The sequence below is a fragment of the Globicephala melas genome, chromosome 19, assembly GCF_963455315.2.
Source record: "Globicephala melas chromosome 19, mGloMel1.2, whole genome shotgun sequence".
In the NCBI taxonomy this organism is placed as follows: Eukaryota; Metazoa; Chordata; class Mammalia; order Artiodactyla; family Delphinidae; genus Globicephala; species Globicephala melas.
Window position 1 is genome coordinate 52,099,733 of NC_083332.1, and position 27,274 is coordinate 52,127,006.

General features: G+C 43.7%; 1 pseudogene; it reads left to right on the forward strand.

Annotated features, from left to right (window-relative positions):
• Positions 1–394: 394 nt before the first annotated feature.
• On the forward strand, positions 395–3,110 carry LOC115857027 (nitric oxide synthase-interacting protein pseudogene; annotated as a pseudogene).
• Positions 3,111–27,274: the final 24,164 nt, after the last annotated feature.

The following is a 27,274-nucleotide window of genomic DNA, read 5'->3' on the forward strand; positions in this document are numbered from 1 at the left end:
GTTTATTCATCTGGATACACAGTGAGCTTATCAAAATGACAGCACTTAAAAAAAATACTCTATTAACCCCAAAGAAGGCAGGAAAGAGGGGGAAAGGATCCAAAAACAGGTGGGACAAATAGAAAACAAAAGGCAAGATGGCAGATTTAAATCCCACCATGTCAATAATAACATTAAATATAAATTGTGTAAACACTACAAGTAAGAGAGGCTGTCAAACCGAATTTTAAAATAAAGAACTATCTGTCACCCACAAAATACCAGCTTTCAACAGAAGGAACAGATAAACAGGAAAAGGCTGGAAAAAGACACGGCATGAAAACACCAATCCAGAGAGAGCTGGCTGAATTAATAGGAGACCTAATTCTCTGGTTCCTTTCCGGCGGGAGGGGCGATGTTGGAAAAGCCAGGCAGGAAAGAAGAGGCGACGGTGAGGGTCAATAGACACAGGAAGAACTGCACGGCAGGGGCCGTCTACACTCACCAGGAGAACGAGGACACGGCGGCCTCAGGCTATGGAGCCCGGAGCATTCCTCGGCCGGGATGCTGTCAAGGACCCGATGCTGCTGCCCGTCTCCGCAGCCCTGCCAGGACCCCTTCATCCCCGCAGATGGCCTCCTGTATGAGCGTGAGCCAATGCGAGGTACATCTGCACCGGAAGGAGGAGATCGCCTGGCGGACACAGGCCTGCGAGAGGCTGCGGGGCGCGCGGTGCGAGCAGCATTAAGCGCCGCAGTGGCCGAAGCAGAGGACTGGGCGTGCGGCTCTCTGGAGAAGGAGGCGGTCACCGTGAGAGGCTCCTCAACCCCCGCACGCCCAGGGCCGCCTCGGGGAGCCTCCCGGGTGACGCCCCACCAGGCCTAGGGCAGCCCGCAGGCAAGGACAAGGCGCTGCCAGCTTCCGGCTCCGTCTGGCCCCCGAGGCCAAGGTTTTATGAGCCTGTACACAACCGAGCTAGAGCAGCTGTCGCGCGTCGTGATAGGCCCCACGCGGGGGGAGAAAAGGCTCACGTCTGGCCTACGACTCGCTTCCCGCCGCACTTGGCGACCCCGTGGACCGTGTCGGCCGGCGCATGCGCGGTGAGTGACGTGTGCGCCGTGACCCGCGCCGGCCTGGATGACGCCGTGCCGGGCGCCGTGGCCACCCTTGCTTGTATGACAGGCTGATTCGGAAGGAAGTGGTGGACCCCCTGACCGTGACACCCCCGTGGACCTCAATGTCGTGGCTCTGCAGTGGGCGGCTGGGCCTCCTGGGTTCCAGAAGCTGCGGGCGAAGCTGCTGGCAGAGGTCAGGGGAAACCAAATAAACAGGCTTAGATGCAGGAGAAAGAAAAACTGCCCTGCACCAGATTGCCTGAGTGCAAAACCTGACTCCCTGCTAACTAGCTAGAGTAAATTACCCTAGCCGCTTTCAGCCTCACTTTCTCCACCTTGAAAACGAGGATATTAAGTCTCCTTCTCAAAGGGCTAAAGTGAAAATTAAGGAATATGCGAAGTGAGCAGTGCTGATTCCAGTTTTTAATGGTAAATATACTAATATTTTACCCTTTAGAATATCATTGGTTGGGGCTTCCCTGGTAGCGCAATGGTTAAGAATACACCTGCCAATGCAGGGGACACGGGTTCGAGCCCCGGTCCAGGAAGATCCCACATGCCGCAGAGCAGCTAAGCCCATGCGCCACGAGTACTGAGCCTGCGCTCTAGAGCCCAGGAGCCACAACTACTGAGCCCGCCGCACGCCCAGAGCCCATGCTCGGCAACAAGAGAAGGCACCACAACTAGAAGCCCTTGCACCGCAATGAAGAGTGGCCCCTGCTCACCACAACTAGAGAAAGCCCACGCACGGGCAACGAAGACCCAACATAGCCAAAAATAAATAAATAAAATAAACAAATTTTAAAAAATATATCACTGGTTATTTTAGTAAATAGCATTTGTTTAAATAGCTTTCTTCTAATCCAACTCTTTGCAGTTATTCACAGTAGCTCTGTATTTAACTGAATAACTTTTCAACATCTATTGATGTCCTTTAGTTTGTTGGTATAATGAAATATGTTGATAAAGTTCTTGTTTCTGAAGTCCTTGCATTACTGAAATTAATCCCATTTGTTTATATCATAATTTTATAAATGGATAGCTGGATTCAGACTTCCAATACTTTATTTGAAATATTTGCTTCTATACTTGTAATCAAAATTCATCTTATTTTCTCTGGTGTGCTATCTTTATGATACTTTATACAATGAATTAGGGGTCTTTCATCTCTTTCTGTGGACTGCAATTATTTAAATAGCATAGGAATTACATGATCTATGAACTGAGATTAAACTCAGCAGTAAAACCATCTGAGCCTGCCACTGAATTCAGCTGTGGTTATTGGTCTGTTCAAATTTTCTGTATCATTTTTGGGTCAAATGGGATATTTTGTGTTTTGATAGTAAGTTGTCCATTTCTCTCAGTTTCCAAATTTATTATCATGAGTTTGTACAAGATGCTTTAATATAAATCTTTAAGCTTTTCTGTAATGTATCTCATTATTAACATTGTACACTTATTTTCTCTTTCTCTCGCTCCCTCTTAATTACGTTTGCCAGGAATTTCCTTTTTTATTCTATTATTCTTTTTAAACAAAAATGTGTATTCTGTATCATGTAACATAGAACATGTTATATATCACAAAAAAAATTAAGGAACAGTGTCTTAAACAAGAAAAAGTTCATTTCTCTCTCATGTAAAAGAGGTCCAGAGGTGTGCAGCCTGGGACTGTTGTGTTAGCACTCTGGCATCATGAGGGACCCAGACACAGTCTTCAAGCTGTGATTCCCCAGCCTAGCTTCCATCCTTGTGATCTTATCATTCACAACAACTGTGGTGCTCTAATGATCAGATTCGTCTTTCTGGCCAGTAGCAGGCAGAAGAAGGGAAAGATAAAAGAATCACTTCACCAGTAATTCAGCCCCCTTATTAGCCTTCCCAGAAGTTCCTGACCATACTTTTGTTAATGTATCATCTGCCTGAATTAATCATAGAGCCACAGTATGAGGCAAGGGAGTGCTAGGAATGCAGCCTGAGTAGATTTCCAGCCCAAAAAAAAAAAAAAAAAAATCAAAACTTCTATTCCTGGATAAAAAGACAGGTATGGATACTGGGGCGGGGGGGGGGGCTGGAGGTTATCTGCACAATTTCATGTATCCTGTCAAACATTTCTGCTTGCACTTCTGCTTTAAATTTTCATAGCTTTCATGTCAATTAACTTTTCTTCCTAATTTCTGTTGGTTTATTTTGATACTCATTTTTTAAAGCCTGAGGTCAGTTTATTTATTTTTTGTCTTTTAAATAAATTACAATAAAACACTTGAGAATATAAATTTGAAGTCCTCTATTTTGTTGCCTCATTTGCTAGATCTCAACCTTTTACCAGTGGGGTAAATGTTTATGGAGCTGTCCCAAGACAGCTGGAACTAAACCATTAGATTTTCAGGTTGTGATCTTTGAACATATATTCCCTGAGCTGGGACATATTAAATGTCTCTTTTCAAGCACACAGTCTCCTGTATCAAAATTCATTGAACGACTTGCCTTTTGCCAGACACTGAGTTGTCCCTAAGTCTTCAAGATTGTGAGTACTGCTGTATCTGCCATTCTTTTATCTTTATCTACCTGTGTACTATATCTGTAGGATTACTTTCTAGAAGTGGAATGGCTGTGTCAAAGAGTGTAAAAAGGTAGAATCTGATACCTATCACAAAACAGCTTATTAGTTTGATCGTCTTTTGCCCTCCAAAAAGTTTTCCAGGAAATATAGAATGCTTTTTCCCATACACTTTTGGTGAGAGCATAACTTGCTGAAGCTGATTCAGATAGCAATCTGGTCATATCAGCCAAAAGTTAAACAGGCACAGCCTCTGACACAGCAAGCCCTCTTCTAGGAGTCTGTCTTACTAAATTGCTTTTATATGTACACAGATATACACTGTACGTGATGACTAGGAAATATAACCTAAAGACGTTAAACTTAAGTGAAAAAAAATCCCATTGAAGACACGTGCTATGATTCCATTTTGTAAAATAAAACTATATGGGCAAATGTAAGCATACATTAGTACTTAAGTACAAAGTAAAAGAGTGAAAAGAATACATACCCAACAGTGGTCATTGGTTACCTCTCAGGAAGTAAGATCAGGCCCAGGAAAGGAAGATTGTGGTAAAGAGAAAGGTCCACATTTAAGTCCATATACTTTTATATTATATATATCTTTCACACTAGGGATATATCTTCCTTTGACTATTACAGGAAATAAGATACTTTTTAATTAAATTAGAATGTTGGTTCGTATTTTAAAGTTACCTATACTATCATTTCATTAGTTATTTATATTGCTTATTTATATGGTGGCTTTATTTTTATTTTAGTGTCTCAATGACATTATCAAGGAGCTAGGTTCTTTCTCTCTTCCTGCTCTTCTACAACATAGATTGGCTGCCACCACCCCAGGTGTCAGCCAACAAAATCCAGTTAAAGAAGGGCTTTTGTCACAATGTCCCCTCTAAAAAATAAATCTTAGCAACCCACCCAGCAGTCCTTTGCCTCATACACACACACACACACACACACACACACACACACACCCCTCACCTCCTGGGTCATGATTTTTCCTAAGTCTGTTCCTAAACCCATTCCTAGCAAGGGAAATTAATGTGATTAAACTTCACCATAACAAAGAAGGTGGGTACCTGAGAAAAACCTGGGATATTTAAAAAGCAAAATGGGGGTAATGTCTATTACATAAGCAGTCAACAAGTCCTGGTAATGTACTGAAAGGGCTCCCTCTTCTCCCAGGATAAGTACTTTCCCCTTATTCTAAAGTTTGGACCTCAGAGTAAATCTTACAAATACATTTCCCCCAGAAAGATCTGTTGCGGTGCTCTAGCCTGTGTGAGTTGCAATTTGGGGTAACTTATTGAATGCACACGTGCCTAATTAGGGGCTGAGAAGATTCCTTCTGCTCTGCATGTATCCACAGGTTATGACGTTTCATAGGGAATTTAATGTATTACCACATTTAATCTTAAAGAGTACATAATTTGCTAAATCATAACATAAATATACAGTTTTAGGAATTTATCTGCAGCTTGGGCCACAGCCCTCTGCTCCCGGAAAAGGAACTATCTAAAAGCAGTAGTTGCCTAGCATGGGTGCTAGGTGCAGAGAGTGAGTTTAGACCAAGAGAACTAACCCCATGGCCAAGGTTGGCTAAGAATTCCTTCCCCCAGCATGGGCTGCACTCCCCGGAATCAGAGAAAGGCTTGATACGGATAGCACTTTGCCTTGAGTACGAGTATTCTACTTCACCAAGTCAAGCCACATATGCCACACAAGTGGGCAAGATTTCAGCTAAAAATTCTAACAACTTGCTGAAGACCAGTTTAGGCAAGTGTGAGAGTATAGAACCCCTGGGAGATTCAGATATAAAGGGAGTTTGTACCAACTCACAGGTTATTCTTTATGGACATCAGAAGCAAGATGAAGAACAGGGTGGTTCAGAAAGCCTGAATCCCCACCCAGATCTTCCTCCTCCATGGAACAAAAGCATTAAGATGTTGAGGAAAGGGTGGCAAGAACTGCCAAACTTAGAACACAGGCAAAGACCCACTGCAGCAAAGAAAGGAGGGCACAACTCACACTACTGTTCGGAGAGTCTCAGGAAACCATGTGGGCTCAGATCATTAGAAATTCTCTATTTTTGCAGGAGTGGCAGAATCACTGAGTAACCTCCACCAATGAGCCCCAGGAATACAACAGAAGCCTAAGGTTGAGGCTTAAGAGGGAAAACCAGAGAATACCCTTTCGCACCTCAATGGGGCCAGTGAGGATCAATTACAAAGATCAACTGTCCATCACACAGAATGGGGCAAGACCATGCAGAACAATGATCTCTGAGGTTCTGGCTCAGAGGGAAAGCCTAAAGCTGAGGGGGTGGCGGGGGGCATAAGAACATGGAGAAAACCTCTGATAACCTGTCCCCATCTCAAGCACAAGGCAAAGCTGGAAGAATTCAAAGCTGGGGGTCCACTGAGGGTAACCAGAGCAACAACAAAACGCACAGCTAGCTCAACCACTGTTAAGATTTTCTCTTTATCTTTGGTGTTCAGCAGTTTGAATATAATGTACTTGGGTGTGGTGTTCTCTGTAGTTGTTTGGCTTGGTATTAATTGAGGTTCTTCAAATATGTATTTGGTCTTCAGCCTTGGAATTTCCTGTGATAAGAGGGATAAAGGTGTCTTTTACTATGTCAGTGAGGTGACTTTTGTAAAGCCCTTAGGTAACTTAGGGATGAGGGCTAGTTGCCAGGGGAACCAATCACATGATTAGAGGGTTAGAATTTTCAGTATCCCCCCACTACCAACAACCTCCGGGAAGGGAACAATGGGCTGGAAGTTGAACCAATTACCAATGGCCAATGATTTAATTATTCATGCCTATGTGCTTCTGCCTATGTAATGAAGCCTCCATAAACCCCCAAAAGGACAGGGTTTGGAGAGCTTCCGGGTTGGTGAACAGGTGGAGATCCTGGGAGAATGGCAGGCCTGGGGAGGTCCTGGGAGCTCCACACCCTTTCCACACGCCCTGCCCTGTGCATCTCTTCCATCTGCCTATTCCTCAGTTACACCCTTTTATAATAAACTGCTCATCTAGTAAGTAAAATGTTTCTCTTAAAATCAATGAGCCACTCTAGCAAATTAATTGAACCCAAGGAGGGGCTCTTGGGAACCCCTGATTTCTAGCCAGTAGGTCAGAAGCACAGATAACCAACTGGCCTTGCAACTTGCATCTGAAGTGGGCGGGAAGGAGGAAGAGGGAGGGAGAGGAGTGTTTGCTGGGCTGCACCCCGCAGGCCTGCAAGGTCGGTACTTACCCAGCTCTAAGACGAAAGAAAGAGCCTGGAGTCAGAGACAGAGACGTCAGTGGTTTAATGGTTAGAGGGACTTTACACATCTGCAGCAAGGTCCTGGAACAACATCGCACCGTGTGCTTCCGGCGGCATGCAGGATGTGGCAGAAGTCTTCGCTCCCAGGGGAGAGGGAGGTTCCTAGTTATAGGGAGAATTGACATCGGGTGGGCTCATCGGTTACCAGGGAAACTAGCAAAGGGGCACGAGGCCCCTCCTGGCCCCTTTGATAAGCTAACAGGTGAAGATGTTCTGACCTAAGTATTAGAACAGGGCTTCCCTGGTGGCGCAGTGGTTGAGAGTCCACCTGCCGATGCAGGGGACACGGTTTCGTGCCCCGGTCCGAGAAGATCCCACATGCCGCGGAGCGGCTGGGCCCGTGAGCCATGGCCGCTGAGCCTGCGGGTCCGGAGCCTGTGCTCCACAATGGGAGAGGCCACAGCAGTGAGAGGCCCGCGTACCGCAAAAAAAAAAAAAAAAAGATTAGAACAATCACTAGCTGGGGCAGGGGTAAGTACGTAGGAAGGTCGGTCACGTGAGTAGAGTATAGGTGAAGCAGGGGAGGTACAGAGAGCAAGACAGCAGCCACCTTGGGAGGCCTGATCAGACAGTCTTGTAGGACTGAACACTTAACTCGTGGAATATGATGTAGTCTCCAAGTATAGCTGAATTGAGTTGAATTGTAAGACACGCAGCTGGTGTCCCAAGATTCGCTGGCTGGTGTGGGGAACATCCCCCCACACACATGGAAGTGGTACCAGATCCTGTTTTGAGAGGAAGGGAAATCATCCAAGGCGTCTGCACAAAGGACCTCCTCGACGCAGAAAGAGGGCACCTTGAGAACTTCCCTGAGGCTGTGTGAAAGAATATTATCAAGCCTCAGTGGTGAGTGAAAATGCAGCTCTTTAAGAGAGATGTGTGGTTATTGAAATGTCCTGGCTGCTCACTGGTGAACCAAACCCCACATCTGGCCCCAGCCATCCTTCCTCTGCCTTAAAAATAATGAAGTGTGGTGCCTTGAGTTAGGGTCGGTATCCCTCAGGGTGCCCATTATTCTCTGCTCACCCCCCGTATTGCCTGTCTAGCCTCTTAACCACCCACAGACTCACAGTAATGCACACACGCCGGCTCCACCGATACGGAGGCCTCAACCCTCAGTTTCAAAAGGAACAAAAATTAGACCAGCATGGAATAATTTTTTATTGGCTTGTTGGTGGATTTCTTTGGGCTCATCCTTGTTTTTCAGCAACTTCTTTCAACCTGGCTTATAATTATGCAACTACAGTACCTGCTAGAATCACTCAGCCTTCCCAACCCAAACACATTCACCCTTATCCACATGTAATTTATCTGAAACGCCATGTTGGTGTGAGCATTATGCATTACTGCCTAGGCTTCTATTTCCTTCTTAAATAATGAAACACCCTAATGGAAAACATTCCCTCTAAATAAATTTTAATGAGCACTTATTTGCCCAAACTGTCCTTTCTCTGAATGGCAGAAATTTAATATGAACCTGAATTATCAGGGGCATTTTGTGATAATGGGCTTTGGGAATAAATCATGCAAAGATGACTTATTTTCCTGTATCTTCTAAACTGCAAGTGCTGCGGTAACAACTTCCTCTCAAATGCAAAGTCAGTACCAACGTCTTAACTCGCATCTCTACAGGGAAACGTCACATCAGAAATCATGTCAAGGTGTAAGATATTACTGAAGATCGAAGGCAACAAAAAGCCTAATTGTTATAGAAGGCATATATCCCAGACTTTGCCACTACAAATGAAAATGCTTGTGTCTGCTACGTTTTTGTTGTTGTTGTTCCATGCACTGAATTGTTTTTCTGAGGAAAGAAAGCAAATAGGAAATACCACCCTGTATCCCGGGCAGGCTGGGAACTTGGGCCTCATTGTGCTAAGCAGGGATGAGAGCAGGGTCAGACGCAGAATTTGGAGAGGTGCCTTCCAGAGAAGAGCTCCAGCGTCAGTAAGGATTATGAGTCTACGAAGTAGGGAGCCACATTGGAGGATGACCCCTTAGATTACAGAATGCACACCATCAATTACTCTTCCAGGCTTTCTCTCCATCTGAAATACTGCCAAAGGGAGCCATTGCCATTTCTGAATCGTTTTTATAATAGAAATGACACTGAGAGGAATCATTTATTCAGTTATAAAAAATTGTATCGCACACCCACTAGAAGCTTCAGAATATTAAAGAACAACAATAAAAGAGAGAGCTTCCATTTTCTTTTTTCTTATTGAAGTCTAATTGCCATATAACATTGTATCAGTTTCAGGTGTACAACATAATAATTCAACATTTGTATACATGGCAAAATGATCACCTCCATAAATATGGCTAACACGGAGAGTTTCTATTTTCAAAGAGCTCTGTTCTGGGCTGAGGAGCTCACAGTGAAGTCAAAAACACCTCAGTGAGTATCAGTCAGATTCTTTTTTTTAAACCGGAAAAGTGTCAGCTCAATGAGCACCTCCAGGGGACAACGGGGCACAAAAGTCCCACTCTTCCTGTTCCCAGGAGGCTTTGGGCATGGAGGGAAGCGTGGACTCCAGATGCTGAGGGCTGCATCACCCACCAGCCTCCATCCACAAGGTCAATGAACGCCCCGAACACTCTGCATCCTTATCAGTAAAATGGGAAAAGAACGCCCATGTCGTAAAGCAGTTGCGAGGTGCTGACAGACAGTAAACATTTCAGGAACGTTCTCCTAACCTCCTCTCCAATGAGCACTCTCCTGTCAACTCTCCCGCCACCGCATCATAGGACTCCGCCTCCCCGCCCCACTCTCCTGGCAGTTTTGTCCAGGGCCAGCTCTGTCCACAGAGATGATCAAATGATTAGAACATGGAATCTCAAAGACGATATGGGAAGTGGAATTATTTAGTCCATGGAGAGAGAAGGTGGACAAAATACTATACAATGTGATTAAGATGATTTTGTAATCAATAATGGTAATATGCCCCCTCCTACTTTACGTACCTGAATCATTAATCCTACTAAAAAAAATTAACATAACATTTATAAAACATTTAAAAGTTACGAAGCACTTTCATATTTACTTTATCATTTGATTTTCAGAACAATCTGGTATTATCAGCAGGACAGAAATTTTACTAATGATTTTTAAAATGAGGAAACTGGGGCTCTGAGGATCTATATGGCTTGACCCAGTCATACAGAACATTGATGGAAAAACAGGACTCACGTAAACCTTTGCTTCCAAATCCTATCTCCTTGTAGCCTGTCATACTGCTTGAATAAATGTCTCTAAAAGAGGACCAGCCTTGACTTATGCCATACCAGTAGGCCTACTCAACAGCTCAATTTAAATGTCATATTGGTAACTCAAGCTAGGTCCAAAACTTTATTCTTGAACTCACCACACACCTTCACTCCTTCAAAGCTTCCTGTCTTCGTGCAGGTGCCGCCAGTCACCCTAGTGTTCATGCCAGAAGCCTTGAGGTTACCCCTGACACCTCACCTTCATCGACCTCTTGAATATCTCCTGAATCTGACGCCACCATCCTAGACAAGCCACAATGATCTCTTCCTTCTCACTGCCATGCCCCCTGGAATTCATTCTTGCCCCCCTCTAATGTGATCCCCCAGACACCACCAAAGTCATCTTTTAAAGCCTGGATGTGAAGCCACCCCTTCCCTGCTGAAGTCCTCCGTCTTAGTCCTCTCAGAGCAGAGCCAAGTCCTTCATGAGTGGACCACTGCCAGCTGCTTTGATCTCATGTGCTCTCATTCTCCCTACAACACCAACCCAGGACTCTTTCGGGTCCAGGCAGCACATCTCTGCCCACCTCTGGACCTTTCCACAGGGCACTCTCGCTGGGTGGTGGGTCCTTGCTGCCCACAACACCTGCTTCCCTCCTACTATCCCGTGTGTATTCTTCTAAATGCTTCTTCTCTTCCTGGTTTTTTTCCTCAACTCCTCTTTTACTCCAGGTGGTAGGCAGAACAATGGCCTCTCCACGGATCTACATCCTAATTCCTGAAAGCTGTGAGTATGTTACAGGGCAGAAGAGATCTTGAGATGCAATTAAGTTACGAATCTTGATATGGGAAGATTATCCTGGCTTATCTCACTGGTCCCAAAGAAATCACAAGGGTCGTGATCCAGGAAAAGTAGAAGGCAGGGGAGTCAGAGAAGGAGATATGACTGCAAAAGTGGTGGTTGGAGTGATGTAATTACTGGCTGGGAGTCACAAACCAAGGAATGTGGGCAACCTCTAGAAGATGGAAAAGGTAAGGAAATAGATTCTCCACTCCAGCCTCCAGGAGAAACACAGCCCTTCCAACACCTTGATTTTAGCCCTGTAAGACCCAGTTCAGACTTCTGACCTTCAGAACCTTAAGATTTTTTTTAAGCTTCCACGCATATTTTGTTACAGCAGCAACAAGAAACTAATACCCCTCAACTCCTACATCCCAGGTCCTCTTAGGCCCCCTCGTCTTGTGTTTGCATAGCATTCTACACTTCTCTTAACTGCAGGTAGTTCTCTTGCAAACAATTTATATGGAATATTTTGTTTAATGTCTGTTCTCCTGGCCAGAGAGTGTGGCATTCCTCACATAACCTGATTTGGCCTCCACTGATTCCCCAGCATCCAGCACAGGACCTGGCCTAAGAAGCAATTCACGGATTCAAAGAGCAGGAGTCCGAGAGCATTGCTGTGGCAGGGGAAGCAGGACGCATCAATATAATGATGAAAATAAATTGGTTATTTTCAAAGAAAGCGGCAACTGACAGGCAGCGTGTGTTGATACGGAGGAGAAGGACTGTCTCCCGGGGCTGGCTCACTACCTTTCTAAGTTGACACAGGAGTAGATGCTGCTTGCAGGGGTGGTACAACCTCTCCAGTGAGCTTCTGAGTTTGCATCACAAGGGACTGAGTGGTCAGGTGCCTCTGAGGGACAGAGGACATGGCATTCTAGGTCCCTCTACTCTGAAAGGGAGTCCTCCACCAGGAAGGAGGGAACCTGAGGCAGGGCTTGGTTTCCACGTGCTCTGGAGTGCAGAGTTATGGGAAACCAGCAGCGTCACCGGGTGGGAAAAGAGGAGTAATTTTTTAAATTAATTAATTTATTTATTTTTGGCTGTGTTGGGTCTTCGTTTCTGTGCAAGGGCTTTCTCCAGTTGCGGTGAGCGGGGACCACTCTTCATCGCGCTGCGCAGACCTCTCACTATCGTGGCCTCTCCCGTTGCGGAGCACAGGCTCCAGACGCGCAGGCTCAGTAGCTGTGGCTCACGGGCCTAGTTGCTCCACGGCATGTGGGATCTTCCCGGACCGGGGCGCGAACCCGTGTTCCCTGCATTGGCAGGCAGATTCTCAACCACTGCGCCACCAGGGAAGCCCAAAGAGGAGTAATTTTAAGTGCCTAACATGTACTCACATTTTATTCCCAAGTGGTAAAACACACACACACACACACGCACACACACGCACACACACACACCTCCCACGAGCAAGCTTATTTACGATGTTTTAGACAATAAGACTTCCCTGTGAGGAAGAACTCCAGTGCGGGGCTTGAGATGATCCCTTCTGAAGTTACACGCATCAAATTCTGGCTCCCTCATTTATAGTGAATGGACCAGAGTTGAATCCCTAAATCTCTCATTTTCCTCATCTGCAAAAGGACTTGTAATGCTCACCTCGTCAGACTGTTCCCACATCCTGAGGATTAAACAAGAACATGCCAGTGAGATGCCTGGCGCACATCACGTGCTCAGTAATGGTAGGAATTGTTATCATTATTCCGTGGGGCAGGAGAGATGGACGATGACATTTATTGGTGCTTTTTATAAGCCGTGCACTGTCTCTGGAGCCTTCACAATCACGACCTCGTTGTATCCACACCACACCCGTGTGGTCGAGAGAATCATCCCCACCTTGCAGGTGAGGAATCTGGCTCACAGAGGTGGTGTGATTTGCCCAGAGCCAGACAGAGTGTAAATGGCAGAATGTTTGATCTGGTTCTAGAACCAGACTGGCCTGGCTGGAGGAAAAGAACAGTCAAGAGCTCTGTAGGAACACTGCTGGAGAGAATCCTGATGTGAGCGTAACATTTCTGGGAAAAGGAAACTGGCAAACCTTACTGTCAACCATCAGAAGGGGATCAACAGGAGGAAAGTAACTCCGGGAAAGCATTTAAAAAAAAATCTTCTTTGAAACAGAGCTGATTTCACTAGACAAACAGAGAAGCAAATTCATGCAATTATCTCTGCATACACGCCTGTCATCTTCTCTCTTGGTAGACAGTATACTTTATTTCTTAAGTAAAGGGGGAAAAAAAGAGGTGTTGTTATTCATACATTAGCAGGCTGAAAAATCTCTCTCCCCCTGCTTCTCTGTTGTAGTCATCGGCACGTGTTAGGATGAATTTTGGGAGTAGGTCAATTAAGGCATCTGTAAAAAGCTAGTAAAAGAAAAATTTCTCGGTGTTTGCTAGTGGGAAGAATACCATCAATTGCTTCCCGATTTGGGGGAGAAGGAAACTAAGGGTCTCTCCCTCAGTGGAAGTGAACTCTTTGCTCCAACCACATGTGCCTGGAAAGTAGGAGCATTAACTCATGGGGGCAGACATGCATCAACATGACTTCCCACTGCCCGCACACCTACCACCTGGACAACCGGCTCCTCTTCCCAAGGCCCATCTGGGTTCCGTATCCCCAAGGAGGTGAAGGCTAGCCCTCGCTGTCTGCTTGCTAAGCCTCTCTGGGGACTGATGGGGCGAGTGTGTGTTGTGGGGCTAGAAGGGTCCAGGCATCTGCTGGCCAGATGGCATGGTCCTAGCTTTCACGTGACTGTGTCTGCCCACCGCAAACTGGGGTAAGAACACATATTCGTTCACAGTCCTGAACTCTGTTTCCTTCCAGTCCCCCCTCTGGTGGAGCCCCAGAGTAGTGAACACCCTTCTTCCAAATTCACAGAAGCCCTTAGACGTACTTCTTGCTATATTTGCAACTGTACGAAAACAGACTTTTGTACATTCAGAAATATTAACCTACTGGGATACTCAGTCCTGGGGCTCCTCAGGGAACCCAATGGGAGTCAGAGTGGCTGGTCGATTCTGTGGTCCCCCAATTTCCTCCTTTGCCAGGCCTGTCCCACAGGTGTGCTGAGCCCAGAAGACATGGTGAGCACTGGTCTATGCCCTCCCTCCATGGAGACCCAGGGCACAGCTGGATCACGAGGCCAGAGAGAAAGGACTTATGTGAAGCCATCCTGGTGACCCAGGGGAAGGATCAGAAATCAAAATCTACCATGGGAAGCAGTGAAGCAAAGGGTAAAAAGAAGTAAGTGATAAACCAATTGTACAGTAGACTCTCATTGTTATTGAAACAATAAACTGTATAAATGTTATATTCATATATCTTGAAAAAACACCATAAAGAAATATAGCAAAATACAAAATTTTGAGCTTCTTCCCCTGCCCCAACCGCTAGGAAAACAGGTGACATTTATTGATTGATTTACATATGTATGTATTGTATGTATGTATTTATTTCTGTGTGTGACACAGACCTATTTTTTCCCCAAATTTTCTACATGAAGCATGTACTTTTGTCATAATGACAAGAAAGCTACTGTTTAAAAAAATTACAAATGCTCCACACCGGCCTATGAGCTTGAAGGGAAACCATTGATGGAGACAAACAGAGTCATTCTCCAAGCTTCCCTGTAACCAGGAAACTGAAGGTTTAAAATGCTCACATCAGCAAACATGTAGTCATTAGGCTATAAATTTTTTAAAGACGTGGATGTAAGTGACCACCTTTGTACAGAGCAGACTAAACAGAGGCAGCTTCCTCTTACCCCTGATCTAGTTCCTCACCCTCACGGGGCAGGGCGGCTCTCCTTTGACCATCTCCATCCTCTCCTGGAGGTTCAGGGTCCAGGAAGCTACACACCAAGGTCAACAGCAAAGAAGTGAGATGGGTCTGATGCAAGACAAAGCTCAGGGCTACAGTGCGGAGAAAGCAAACGAGACTGCAATCCCAGCTCCGCAACCACCGAGCTGGCAAATCTTTGGACAAGTTATTGATTGTCTCCTGGACTCATGTTCCTCATAGGTACCAGGGTCCTCTCTTTTGTCTCCAAGGAACTTCTGCGGAAGTTTCACAGAACACTGATTACTCCTCAGAAGAGGAACTGGGAAAAACGACAAACATGAATCAGAAAAACAAACCAACCACCTTAGCTCAGTAAACATGGAATGGAAGTAAAGTGTGTTTACCTTTACTTTTGCTTAAAATGAAAGAAAACCAGGACACCTGGCCCTCACGCACGCCTCAGATACTACGGTACAACTGTACAATAATTATACAAGTGATCTGATGTTTCAAAGTAATGCCGGAATGCCAGAATCGTCTAAGCCTCTATTTGTCCAATATGGTAGCCACTAACCACTTGTGGCTATTAAAATGGGGCTAGTCCAAACTGAGGGGTGCGGTAAGCATAAAAAACACCCTAGATTTCAAAACTTTAGCATGAAGAAATGGTAACGTATCTCACTCACATTTTGCATTAATTATACATTGACCTCAAAATATTTTGAGAGAAGAAATCAAATTATTAAAAATAATTTCACCTGTTTTTACTTTTCTTTTAGTGTATCTTATAAGATAATTTAAAATTACTTACATGGCCGGCACTATATTTCTACCAGACAGTGCTGATCTAGATGAAAGGTTTTCTTTCTGGGGATAGGTCCTACCTGCATGCCCTTCCAGCCACCACGTGGCATGATGAGAGAGCTATGTGAAGGGCACTGTCCTGGGTTATGGCGGCTGTGATCTGAGCCACTGTTTCTTCTTCCCTCCTTCTTCCTCTTCTTCCTTGCTCTCTCCTCTTTTTCCCTTTTTTGTAACGTCATCTATGCCATTGGCCTGCCATTGCTAAGCTCTAATAGGAGTGAGGTGTCAGTCAGATAATTAGCTGCCATTACACTTCACTCATCATTAGCAACTGATTTACTGGGAAAGCTCCACTCCAGGTAAAATCATTACCTGCCAGCGAGATGTCACTTGTAGGGACAGGTCTTGCCTGCCCAGAATACTTCCAATGTTCTTTAAGTAACAGCGCTCTGATTTTTCCTTGCAAAACTGATCAATGCCTTTCATTGTGTCAATCATAGTGCCCTACACTCTTCCCCTCCTCACTGGACATTCAGGACAATTTGACTCCACTTCCCAGAACTTGAGCCTCAAGAGAAATGACGCACCATGGGAATGAAGGTGGATCTAAGCCATGGCTATATATTCTCATTTGTCTCCAAAGAAGAATGACCAATCGCACCTGCTACTGGACTCTTAGAGCTGCCTTGACACTGTGCCTGACTGATTTTCAATTCTCCCTTCAATCTGTTGAGCTAACCAGTCATCTTCCTGGTTATAACTGGTTTTAACCTGGTTATAACGAAATAACTTTCTTTTGCATGTAAGCTACGGGGAGTCGTTTTCCATTCGTTGCGGCCACAGCCCTCTATGTCACTATTCTGATTCAGCAACTGTAAAACGTATGTAGGGATCTGGCTGTAAATATTAGTATCAACCGTAGAAGCACAGAATAAAGAGATAAAATGGTTGAAATTCAGCCATCAGCTTTGTCTTTGTAAGAAACTACAATTGGGGACAACTGAGGGGAACCTACTGTAGAGCACAGGGAACTCTACTTAATGCACTGTGGTGTCCTAAACGGGAGGGAATTCCAAAAGAGAGGGGGGATATATGTATAAGTATGGCTGATTCATTTTGCTGTGCAGTAGAAGCTTACACAACATTGTAAAGCAACTATACTCCAATCAAAATTAATTTAAAAAAAAAAAGAAACTACAATTGGGGAATTCCCTGGTAGTACAGTGGTCAGGACTCTGCGCTTTCACTGCCGAGGGCCGGCCTGGGTTTGATCCCTGGTCAGGGAATTAAGGTCCTGCAAGCTTCGTGGTGTGGCAAAAAAAAAGAAAATGAAAAAAGAAAAAAAAGAAAAAGGAACAACTACAATTGACCTGGTTCCCAGCTAGCTCAGTTAAACACAGAGCTGAAATTTACCACTACCTTGAAGATCTTACCTCCATGCCAGAGGGCTGAGCTCTGGGAAAAAGGAGTTAAGAGGAAGCAGATGGCCTGGATTTCTCAAGCTTTCACTTTTTAAACACTACTACAGTGAGTTCTCACTCAAGCTGTCCCATAGGAAATCAAGTTTTGATGTTGTGTCTAATATCTCTGAGTTACCTTCAAAGTACACCTTAAATTTTGTCCTCAAAGATGCATCTATTCTCAGCGACATGTAAAAGAATGAAATTAGAGCACTCCCTAACACTATACACAAAAATAAACTCCAAATGGATTAAAGACCTAAATGTAAGGCCAGACGCTATAAAACTGTTAGAGGAAAATATAGGAAGAACACTCTATGACATAAATCACAGCAAGATCCTTTTGACCCACCTCCTAGAGAAATGGAAATAAAAACAAAATAAACAAATGGGACCTAATGGAACTTAAAAGCTTTTGCACAGCAAAGAAAACCACAAACAAGACGAAAAGCCAACCCTCAGAATGGGAGAAAATATTTGCAAACGAAGCAACGGACAAAGGATTAATCTCCAAAATATACAAGCGGCTCACGCAGCTCAATATCAAAAAAAAACAAACAACCCAATCCAAAAATGGGCAGAAGACCTAAACAGACATTTCTCAAAAGAAGATATACAGATGGCCAACAAACACATGAAAGAATGCTCAACATCATTAATCATTAGAGAAATGCAAATCAAAACTACAGTGAGGGGCTTCCCTGGTGGCACAGTTGTTGAGAGTCCGCCTGCCGATGCAGGGGACACGGGTTCGTGCCCCGGTCCGGGAAGATCCCACATGCCGCGGAGCGGCTGGGCCTGTGAGCCATGGCCGCTGAGCCTGCGCATCCGGAGCCTGTGCTCCGCCACGGGAGAGGCCACAACAGTGAGAGGCCCGCACACCGCAAAAAAACAAAACAAACAAAAAAAAACTACAGTGAGGTATCACCTCACACCAGTCAGAATGGCCATCACTGAAAAACTCTACCAACAATAAATGCTGGAGGGGGTGGGGAGAAGAGGGAACCCTCTTGCACTGCTGGTGGGAATGTAAATTGATACAGCCACTATGGAGAACAGTATGGAGGTTCCTCAAAAAACTAAAAATAGAACTACCATACAGCCTAGCAATCCCAGTACTGGCCATATTCCCTGAGAAAACCATAATTCAAAAAGAGTCACGTACCACAATGTTCACTGCAACTGTATTTACAATAGCCAGGACATGGAAGCAACCTAAGTGTCCATCGACAGATGAACGGATAAAGAAGATGTGGCACATATACACAATGGAATATTACTGAGCCATAGAAAGAAATGAAATTGAGTTATTTGTAGTGAGGTGGATGGACCTAGAGTCTGTCATACAGAGTGAAGTAAGTCAGAAAGAGAAAAACAAATACCGTATGCTAACACATATATATGGAATCTAAAAAAAAAAAAAAAAAGTTTCTGAAGAACCTAGGGGCAGGACAGGAATAAAGACGCAGACGTAGAGAATGGACTTGAGGACACAGGGAGGGGGAAGGGTAAGCTGGGACGAAGTGAGAGAGTGGCATGGACATATATACACTACCAAATATAAAATAGATAGCTAGTGGGAAGCAGCCACATAGCACAGGGAGATCAGCTAGGTGCTTTGTTTCCACCTAGAGGGATGGGATAGGGAGGGTGGGAGGGAGACACAAGAGGGAGGGGATATGGGGATATATGTATACATATAGCTGAATCACTTTGTTATACAGCAGAGACTAACACACCATTGTAAAGCAATTATACACCAATAAAGATGTTTAAAAAAAAAGATTCTCTTGTGACATATAAATGCAACTTCAATTACTTTTGTTATTTAGGCAGAATCCTGGTGGTTTCACCTGTTAATTGAGGTAAAGGAGGGCTTTCTTTCCTCCCAAAGGATGGCCAACTTTCCTCTTATTTGAGAGTTTTAAAGACTTGGTCATTGTCTCTCACTAATTCTAATTGTTACTCAATATACGTATCTCTAGCATTTTATTTCATCAAGGGAAGAGAAGAGGACGATACATAAAACTTAATGGAAGTTTTGCAGCTGCAAGCACTGAATCTACTATTCCTAAAATGCTTTGCATCTGCAAAGTAAGTTAACAAAAAATTGGTTGTTTCTTCATGAACTCTATACCTGTAAGTTCTGTATTTATTAGAAAGGTTAGTGCCAGCCAGGGACAAAGGAGTAGGGGTAAATATAAATCCCTTGATGTGTGTAACCAAGAGACTGAAGTAATATTCACTTACACACAATTGTTTATTGACTGCACACAAACTTTCAGGCACTGAAGTAGGGATTTCACTTGTTTTTCACAACAACCCTGAAGGTTACATATCAATTACCCAATTTTAGAACTGAGAAGGCTGAAAACCAAAACAATTAAGTCATCTGACTAAGGTCACTCAGCTAAGAAATGGCAAAGCAAGGTGTCAAACCCCAGGAGGGGCAGCCAAGATGGTGGAGTAGGAAGACGCTGAGCTCACCCCCTCGCACGGCTGAACAAAGTAATAGCTATTTACAGAACAACTACTGATGAGAAGACTAGCATAAAAGATCTTCTATCGCTAAAGATATAAAAAAGGAACCACAACAAGATGGGTAGGAGGAGTGTGATGTGATATAGTCAAGACCTACACCCCCAGGTAGACAACCCAAAAACAGAGAGGAGCACTAATATCCAAAATACACAAAGAACTGGGTTTTTAAAAAAACCCAATTGAAAAATGGGATGGACCCAAAATAGACATTTTTTCAAAGGAGACATACAGATGGCCAATAGGCATATGAAAAGATGCTCAACGTCAGTAAGAATCAGGGAACTGCAAGTCAAAACCACGATGAGATATCACCTCACACCTATCAGAATGGCTGTCATCAAAAAGACAACAGATAGCATGTGTTGACGAGAATGTGGAAGAGGAGGAACCCTCACGCACTGTTGATGGGAATGTACACTGGTACGGCCACTATGAAAAACAGTATGGAGATTCCTCAAAAAATTAAAAAGAGAACTACCATATGATCCAGCAATTCCACTCCAGGGTATTTATCTGAAGAAAATGAAAACACTAATTGAAAAAATATATACGCACCCATTGGTTCATTGCAGCATTATTTAAAATAGCCAAGATATTCAAGCAACCTAAGTGCCCATTGATAAATTAATGGGTAAAGAAGATGTGATACACACACACACACACACACACACACACACAGAATATTACTCAGCCATAAAAAGAATGAAATCTGGCCATCTGTGACAACATGGGTGGACTTAGAGGGTGTTATGCTTAGTGAAATAAGTCAGAAAGAGAAAGACAAATACTGTGTGACTTCACTTATATGTGGAATCTAAAAAACAAAACAGATGAACAAACACAACAAAAACAGAGTCATAGATGCAGAGAACAAACAGGTGGTTGCCAGAGGACAGGGTAGTGAGGGGAGGAGAGAGACAGGTGAAGGGGATCAAGAGGTGTAAACTACCAGTTACAAAATAAAGGTCACAGTATGAAATGTACAGTGCGGGGAATAGAGTCAACGATCATGTGATGTCTTTGTATGGTGACAGATGGTAACTAGGCTTATCATGGCGAACGTTTTGAAATGTATAATAACATGGAATCACTGTCCTGTTCACCAGGAAGTGTTCAAAACTTGGTAGGTCAGTGTACTTCCAAAACAAACAAACAAACTCATGGAAAAAGAGATCAGATTTGAGGTTAACAGAGGCAGGGGGATGGGGGAAGGGATAATTAGATGAAGGCATTCTAAAGGCACAAACTTCTAGTCATAAGATAAGTAAGTACTAGGGATGTAATATACAACATGATGAATGTAATTAACACTACTGTATATTACGTATGAAAATTAAGAGAGTAAATCCGAAGACTTCTCCTCAAGGAAAAATAATTTTTTTCTCTTTCCCTAATTTTGTATCTATGTGAGGTGACGGATGTTCACTGAACTTACTGTGGTAATCATTTCATGACATATGTAAGTCATATACAGTGATGTATGTCAATTGTATCACAATAAAATTGGAAAAAACTTTTTTAAGGTTTTAAACTCCAGTGATATCTAATTTCAAACCTAATTCCTTCCATCAGATCTTCCTGTTTCATTGCTATTGTTGTTGCTGTTTAATAAAATTCATTTTAGTAAAAAACTAGAACTCAACTCTGAACTAACATAACCGGTTTCTTATGTTAGCCCTTAAATAAGATGTGAAATAAGACTTAAAGAAACAGACCCCTCATCGAGGATGGATACACGGAACCAGCAAGTGGTATTTTAGGCACCACTCTTTAAACTTAGCTCTGGTGCCCACCCATCAGACTGAAGCTGTCTGATGTTAGAAATTCATTGTCTTTTATCTGCCACAGACTCCATAGACTGCATATTCTCCCAGGTCCTACTGCTTGAAGTTTCTGGATCCAGGGACACTGCCCGCTTCGGGCATTCTGTGACTTGTTAGCTGTCCTTCCTCACAGGTAACATCTGAACGTACTTTGCCTCTCCCTGAGGTAAGCTGAAATTGAAAGAATCTGATTAATTCTACAGGTTAGCACCCTCCCCCAAACCTGCAGTCCCAAGTTCCTAAACGTCTCACATCTAGATCCCATCCTTCTAAATAAGTATTTTAGCAGCTGCATAACTTTATTATTCTCTAACTCTCCATCCAGGATAAACTGCTTCTCAAAGGACCTATACTCACTCGTGACTTTCAACAAAACACCTAAAATAATTTAAAATACAAGATAAGGTGATACCATTATTTTCTTTAAAAAAAGTCATGGATGGGTTTATCCTATTACAGTATGTGGTTGTTTCCTAATAAAGTCACCAGTGGGTTTATCAGCTCCAAGGCTGGGTGTTTCTGGTTCCACCTGCTGTTTCAACATCTCTCTCTGAGGTTAGTTTATGTTATTGTATTTGAGGCTATCCCACAGAGATGGCAATCACTGCCCACCAAGTCTACTCCCAGATGTTAGGGAAGCATCTTTTCTACAATTCTTGATTACAGGAGGGGAAGAGGTAGCCGAATTCTTTTCCTTCTCACAACTTTCACATGGCCCTCTCCACCCTCAAGCTAGTGTCAAACCTGCATCTACTTCTTGTCTTGAGTGTTGGGCCCTTAGAGTGAGAGAGAGAGAGAGAGAGAGAAGGGAAGGAGAGGGAGGGAGAGAGACTGAATGAAAAACAGATTTCACAGAAAAGTCTGTGTATAATCTTGGAGGGGAATAGGGGAAGGCAAAAAATAAAAAGGATTGAGTCAAAGAGTAGGATAACTGATCTTCATCAATGATATTCTCTCTGCTTCTGAACATTTATTTTTTTACGTTTTTGGACAATAAAGAAATATTTCCTGAAACAACAAAATAGGTATTATACTCTGCCCCACTGTACTCTTCCATATGTATTCCAATTCTATATGTCTGATAAAATTGAAAATTTAAATGTTTCCAAAGGAAGCACTGATCGGGACTTCCCTGGCGGTCCAGTGGTTAAGACGCCGTGCTTCCAATGCAGGGGTCGCAGGTTTGGTCCCTGGTGGGGGAACTAAGATCCCCCATGCTGCACGGCCAAAAAAAAAAAAAAAAAGAAAGAAAGAAAGAAAAACAAGGAAGCACTGATCACTACTCTGAAATATCAAGCACAGAACACCTATACCCCCGTGGCTAGACGTGCCATTTAAAATCACTCAGCAAACATTTCCAAAAGCCAAATGAATCTGGCCCCAAACACATCTCAGTCTAACTGGAAAATAAACACTCGCCTGGCTATTGAGAAGAAGGTACATAGAAACCCTATGGTTCCATGGAAGGAAAACTGAGGTCATCCTACAATGGAGGCCAGCAGTGGGTAGCGTATGTTCTGGAAAATTTCTAATCCAAATAATCCCCTACCCTTTTTGCTTCATGGATAGTAAATGAAGATGACTCTCTGCATCCAATCCTGGCTCCTGCGGTTGCTAGCTTTGTGACCTTGGGGAGGACGTTTCACTTCTCTATCAATTCATTTCATCAGCTATAAAAATGGGCGCAATTATATTTGCCTCGTAGGACCATCGTAAGGATTGAGCAAGGTCGTGTGTATGAATGAGCTCACTTAGTCCCTGGCATGATAGGTGATTAATGAACATTAGATTTTTTTTAACATTAGATTTTTTTTCTCATAATTTGAGACTAACACTTCTGTTTGAAAAGAGCCCTGATTTTAACTACAAATATCCTTGCAGCCAACTTGTGGGTTGGGGTGAGAGCTTGGATGAGAACGCCAATCAGACTTCTCATCACATACTCATCAGCTTTGCAAAACCGGCAACCTGTCAGATGTGGAATTTTAAGTTCCCGAGACTCAAAAGCGGAGAGTTGTTTTTACCTCAATGGATTGTGTGAGTGGAAAACAAACTTTGTAAAACACCTGGTCCTGCAGAGCGTTGGCACACGGCACATGGGTGTGTGGGTGTATCCTGTTCAAGAGACTGTTGTCAGCCACCGAGTCATGAGGATATTCTCCTAAATGATATTCTAGAACCGTTCTTGTTTTACGTCTCATGTTTAGGTCTACTGGCCACCTGGAATTGATTTTTGTTCTATGGTATGAGAAAGGGAATTTATAATAACTATTTATTATAAGATAAAGCCGGTGAGGATACTCAAGACCAGCTTATTCTTCAGTAGACTCTTCTTGATTCATGACCTTGATCCTCCAGAATTACTGGGGTTCCACCACAATCCTCCAGAATTACTGTGGGGTTCCACCACAATCTATCTTCCTTTCTCCTTGCAGCCTGTATCAACTCTCTTTCCTACTCTTCAAGCCAGTTTCCTATATAAGCAGACACATCTAGTTAGGGAAAGAGATTGCCTGTCTTCTGAAAGCCTGCATTCTTCCTAAAGGATGGTCTTGGAAAATCTCTAAAAGGCTGGAGTGCAGGTGGAGAATCGCAGCGGGAAGAGCCAGGGCGCACCCCAGCCCATCTTCCTAATCTTCCGTTTATATCAGCTTGGCAGGGAAGGTGACTGGAATGACGACTGAGACACCAAGAGACAGCTTGGAGACTTCTGTGAGGATCTGGCAACTGGACAAGTTCCACAGATCAACCTCCCATCACACCAGCGTGAGCATGCAGGGGAGAAAGGGCAATACAAAGAGGAAACTGCGGTCCAAACTTAGATGGTGCCCACTTGACTCTCTCACCGGAGCCTTCACCTGTTCACGTGCTTAAAGAAACGAGGAGTGCTTGCGCCCCCTGCAGGTCGCAAGGGGCGTCCCTGGTACCCAGGAGGTCATCAGTGATTCTGCGAGCTTCAGGGTGCACAGCTTACAGGGGTCTCTCCATCATCCCCGAAAATTAAAAAAAAATATATATATAGCATTCTCACAGCTGAGCAGCTGCCGATAATGTTCATTGAAAACAACTAAAGCAGCCTGTGTGTTGTCAAAGAGCCGCATGGCACCTGAAAAACTAGCATTCTCATATTTTAGGGGGGGAAAAAAAGGAAAAAGAAAAAGGAACTCTTCTATCTCAAAAGACACAGATTTTCCCAATTCTGAGAATGTGAATTACAGCCAACTCACGAAGTCCTTTGAAATTAACAGGTTATACTGGAAGAACTGCCACAGCCTTATCTAAAAGTAAGCAAGAAAAGCCCCACTATGATGAAAAAGCAAAACAAACTTCTAAAACATGCCATGGCCTGAGACGAAGAAAAATTAAGGTGTTTGCATAATAATGTCCCAGGAGAAGCCCATCATATATTTCTGTGAGGAACTTGGTTAGGGGACCAACAAGTCACATTTTCTTGTGTGGCAGAACACATAACATGAGGATTTTAGAGTTGTGGGTGGCCAGGATATTTATGAAGATGCAGGAAAAGTTCAGGTCTAAGAAATAAGATGAATGAATATGTACAGAGAGAAGCATAAGCAGGGGCAGGAGATGGACAGAGAAAGAGATCTCAGGATCTTTCCAGGTTTGGATTCCGTCACTCTTGAAGTCCAGCTCCTTCCCATCCTATGTGCCATGAGGTACACCTGAACTGATTTTGTAGCCACTTTTTGAATGAGCTGCCTCGAGGTGGGTTCTCTTACTTTCAATCCAGAATCCTAACAACCGCAGCAAGTGTTAGGAGATGGGCCAGTGAATAGGGAGGCTGTTTGCGAGGCAGAGGGCTGTGACACCACACACGACATCACTGACAAAACTCACTCTGTTCCAGGGGTGCTGACATCCCGCATAAAGTTCTTGAATATCAGGTTATACAACAGAGAAACACATCACATTGGATGTGTTCTGTCTGCAAAGGAGATGGAGGGTAGACTTGAGCGGGCATCTCAAAGCAGCTAGGATGTGTGATTTAACTATTCCATGGCACTAAGGAAGGCCATGTAACCTGGAGCTGGCAGGAAAGTCCCACTTTAAAATACTCTGCTAACATCCGCCTTGACATTGCCACAATCCTCCCTTAAGAATTTATGCTCATCCTTACTCAGGAAAGTCCAGCTAAATCAGTTTCCCAGATTCATTCTTTCCAGTGGTCCAGTGATGAGCAGAAGATTTTAGTACACGCATCACAGGGCCAAAGAGACAATCACTTTTCATCTGCATTCATGAAGCCCTAACGAGGCTGACATCAAGCACCAATGCTGTGAATTCCGTGTAGTAGAAATACATTTTTTTAAATCACTTACATTTTTCTAATTATATGACCTTTAGCAAATTGCTTAAACTCTCTGGGCTCCTGTATACTTTTCTGTAAAACAGCTTTAATATGCATTTCTTCATATGATTATTGTGAATATTAAATAAGTTTACTAATACAAAGTGCTTAGTATAGTACCTGGCCCATGATAAATGCTGAATAAATATACGTTATTATTATTACTAGAAGTACCTGGCTGCCTCCACTGATTCGATTTCAGTGGCAGGTGAACTTTGCCTCATCCAAAACTATTTCAGACACCACTCAGGCCATCAGAGATTCATCACTTTGGGTTGTCAAATAATGTCTACTGTAACGCAAGAAAATTCTAGTAGGAAATATGAAATACGACCTAATGGTCAGTCATTCAAGCCTTTTATAAAATAGTTTTCCAAGTGGATTATTTCCTCCTAATATGTTTTAATGAAAAGAAGAATGAGATTAACCATCAGACTCTTGAAAGAGGTAAAGATCTGGAGGACTGACATGGGGGTGGGCTGGTATCAAAGTGCTCCGTAAGTCTCTATACTCACCAGGCAGAGAACTGATCTCCTGATATAACAGATACTCAGAGCTTCAGACTTTTAGGAACAGGTGCCTCCTTACCAGGTACATGGATTTTTTCTGCCATCTACTGGTCATTTTTTAGGACAACAGCCTTTATGACCGCATAAAAGGCATCCCACCCTGGACAATTTTAAGTACCTCACATAAGTGGAATCATAATTTCACAGGTGTACATATATGTCCAAACACATCAAATTTAATGTACATTAAATATGTACAGGTTTTGCATATCAATTATAGTTTAATAAAGCCAATTAAAAAAGAAGAAGAAGAACTCACTGGTTCCCAGGCATCTTTTCCAGCTTAACACTTTCCAGGAGCTGCCCCTGAGATCTTACATGAGAGGGGAAGAAAAACAAAGGCCTGAGTCCTCAAGGAGGCTCAACCCCCAGACTGGCTATTCAAAGACCGATAGTTTAGCCACTGATTCTCCACATGGCATCAGCCTGTCACTTCTCTCTCCCAATCTGTTTTCTCATCTATCAGATAAGTCATCCTGGCTGGTCCCTGCTAGCTCTAATACTCTGATGTTCTAGTGTCCCCTCAGATAGTAAATCTTTGTTTAAAGAAGTATATCTATACTTCCTTCATTAATAAAACTAAATTGAGGGACTTCCCTGGTGGTCCAGTGGTAAAGAATCCACCTTCCAATGCAGGGGATGGGGGTTCCATCCCTGGTCAGGGAACTAAGATCCCACATGCCGCGGGGCAACTAAGCCCACGCGCCACAACTACTGAGCTCGCACGCCTCAACGAGAGAGCCCGCGAGCCGCGAACTACAGAGCCCATGCTCTCTGGAGCCCGCGCGCCACAACTAGAGAAGAGAAAACCCGCACACCACAACTAGAGCGAAGCCCGCATGCCGCAGCAAAGAGCCCTCATGCCACAAGGAAAGATCCCGTGTGCCTC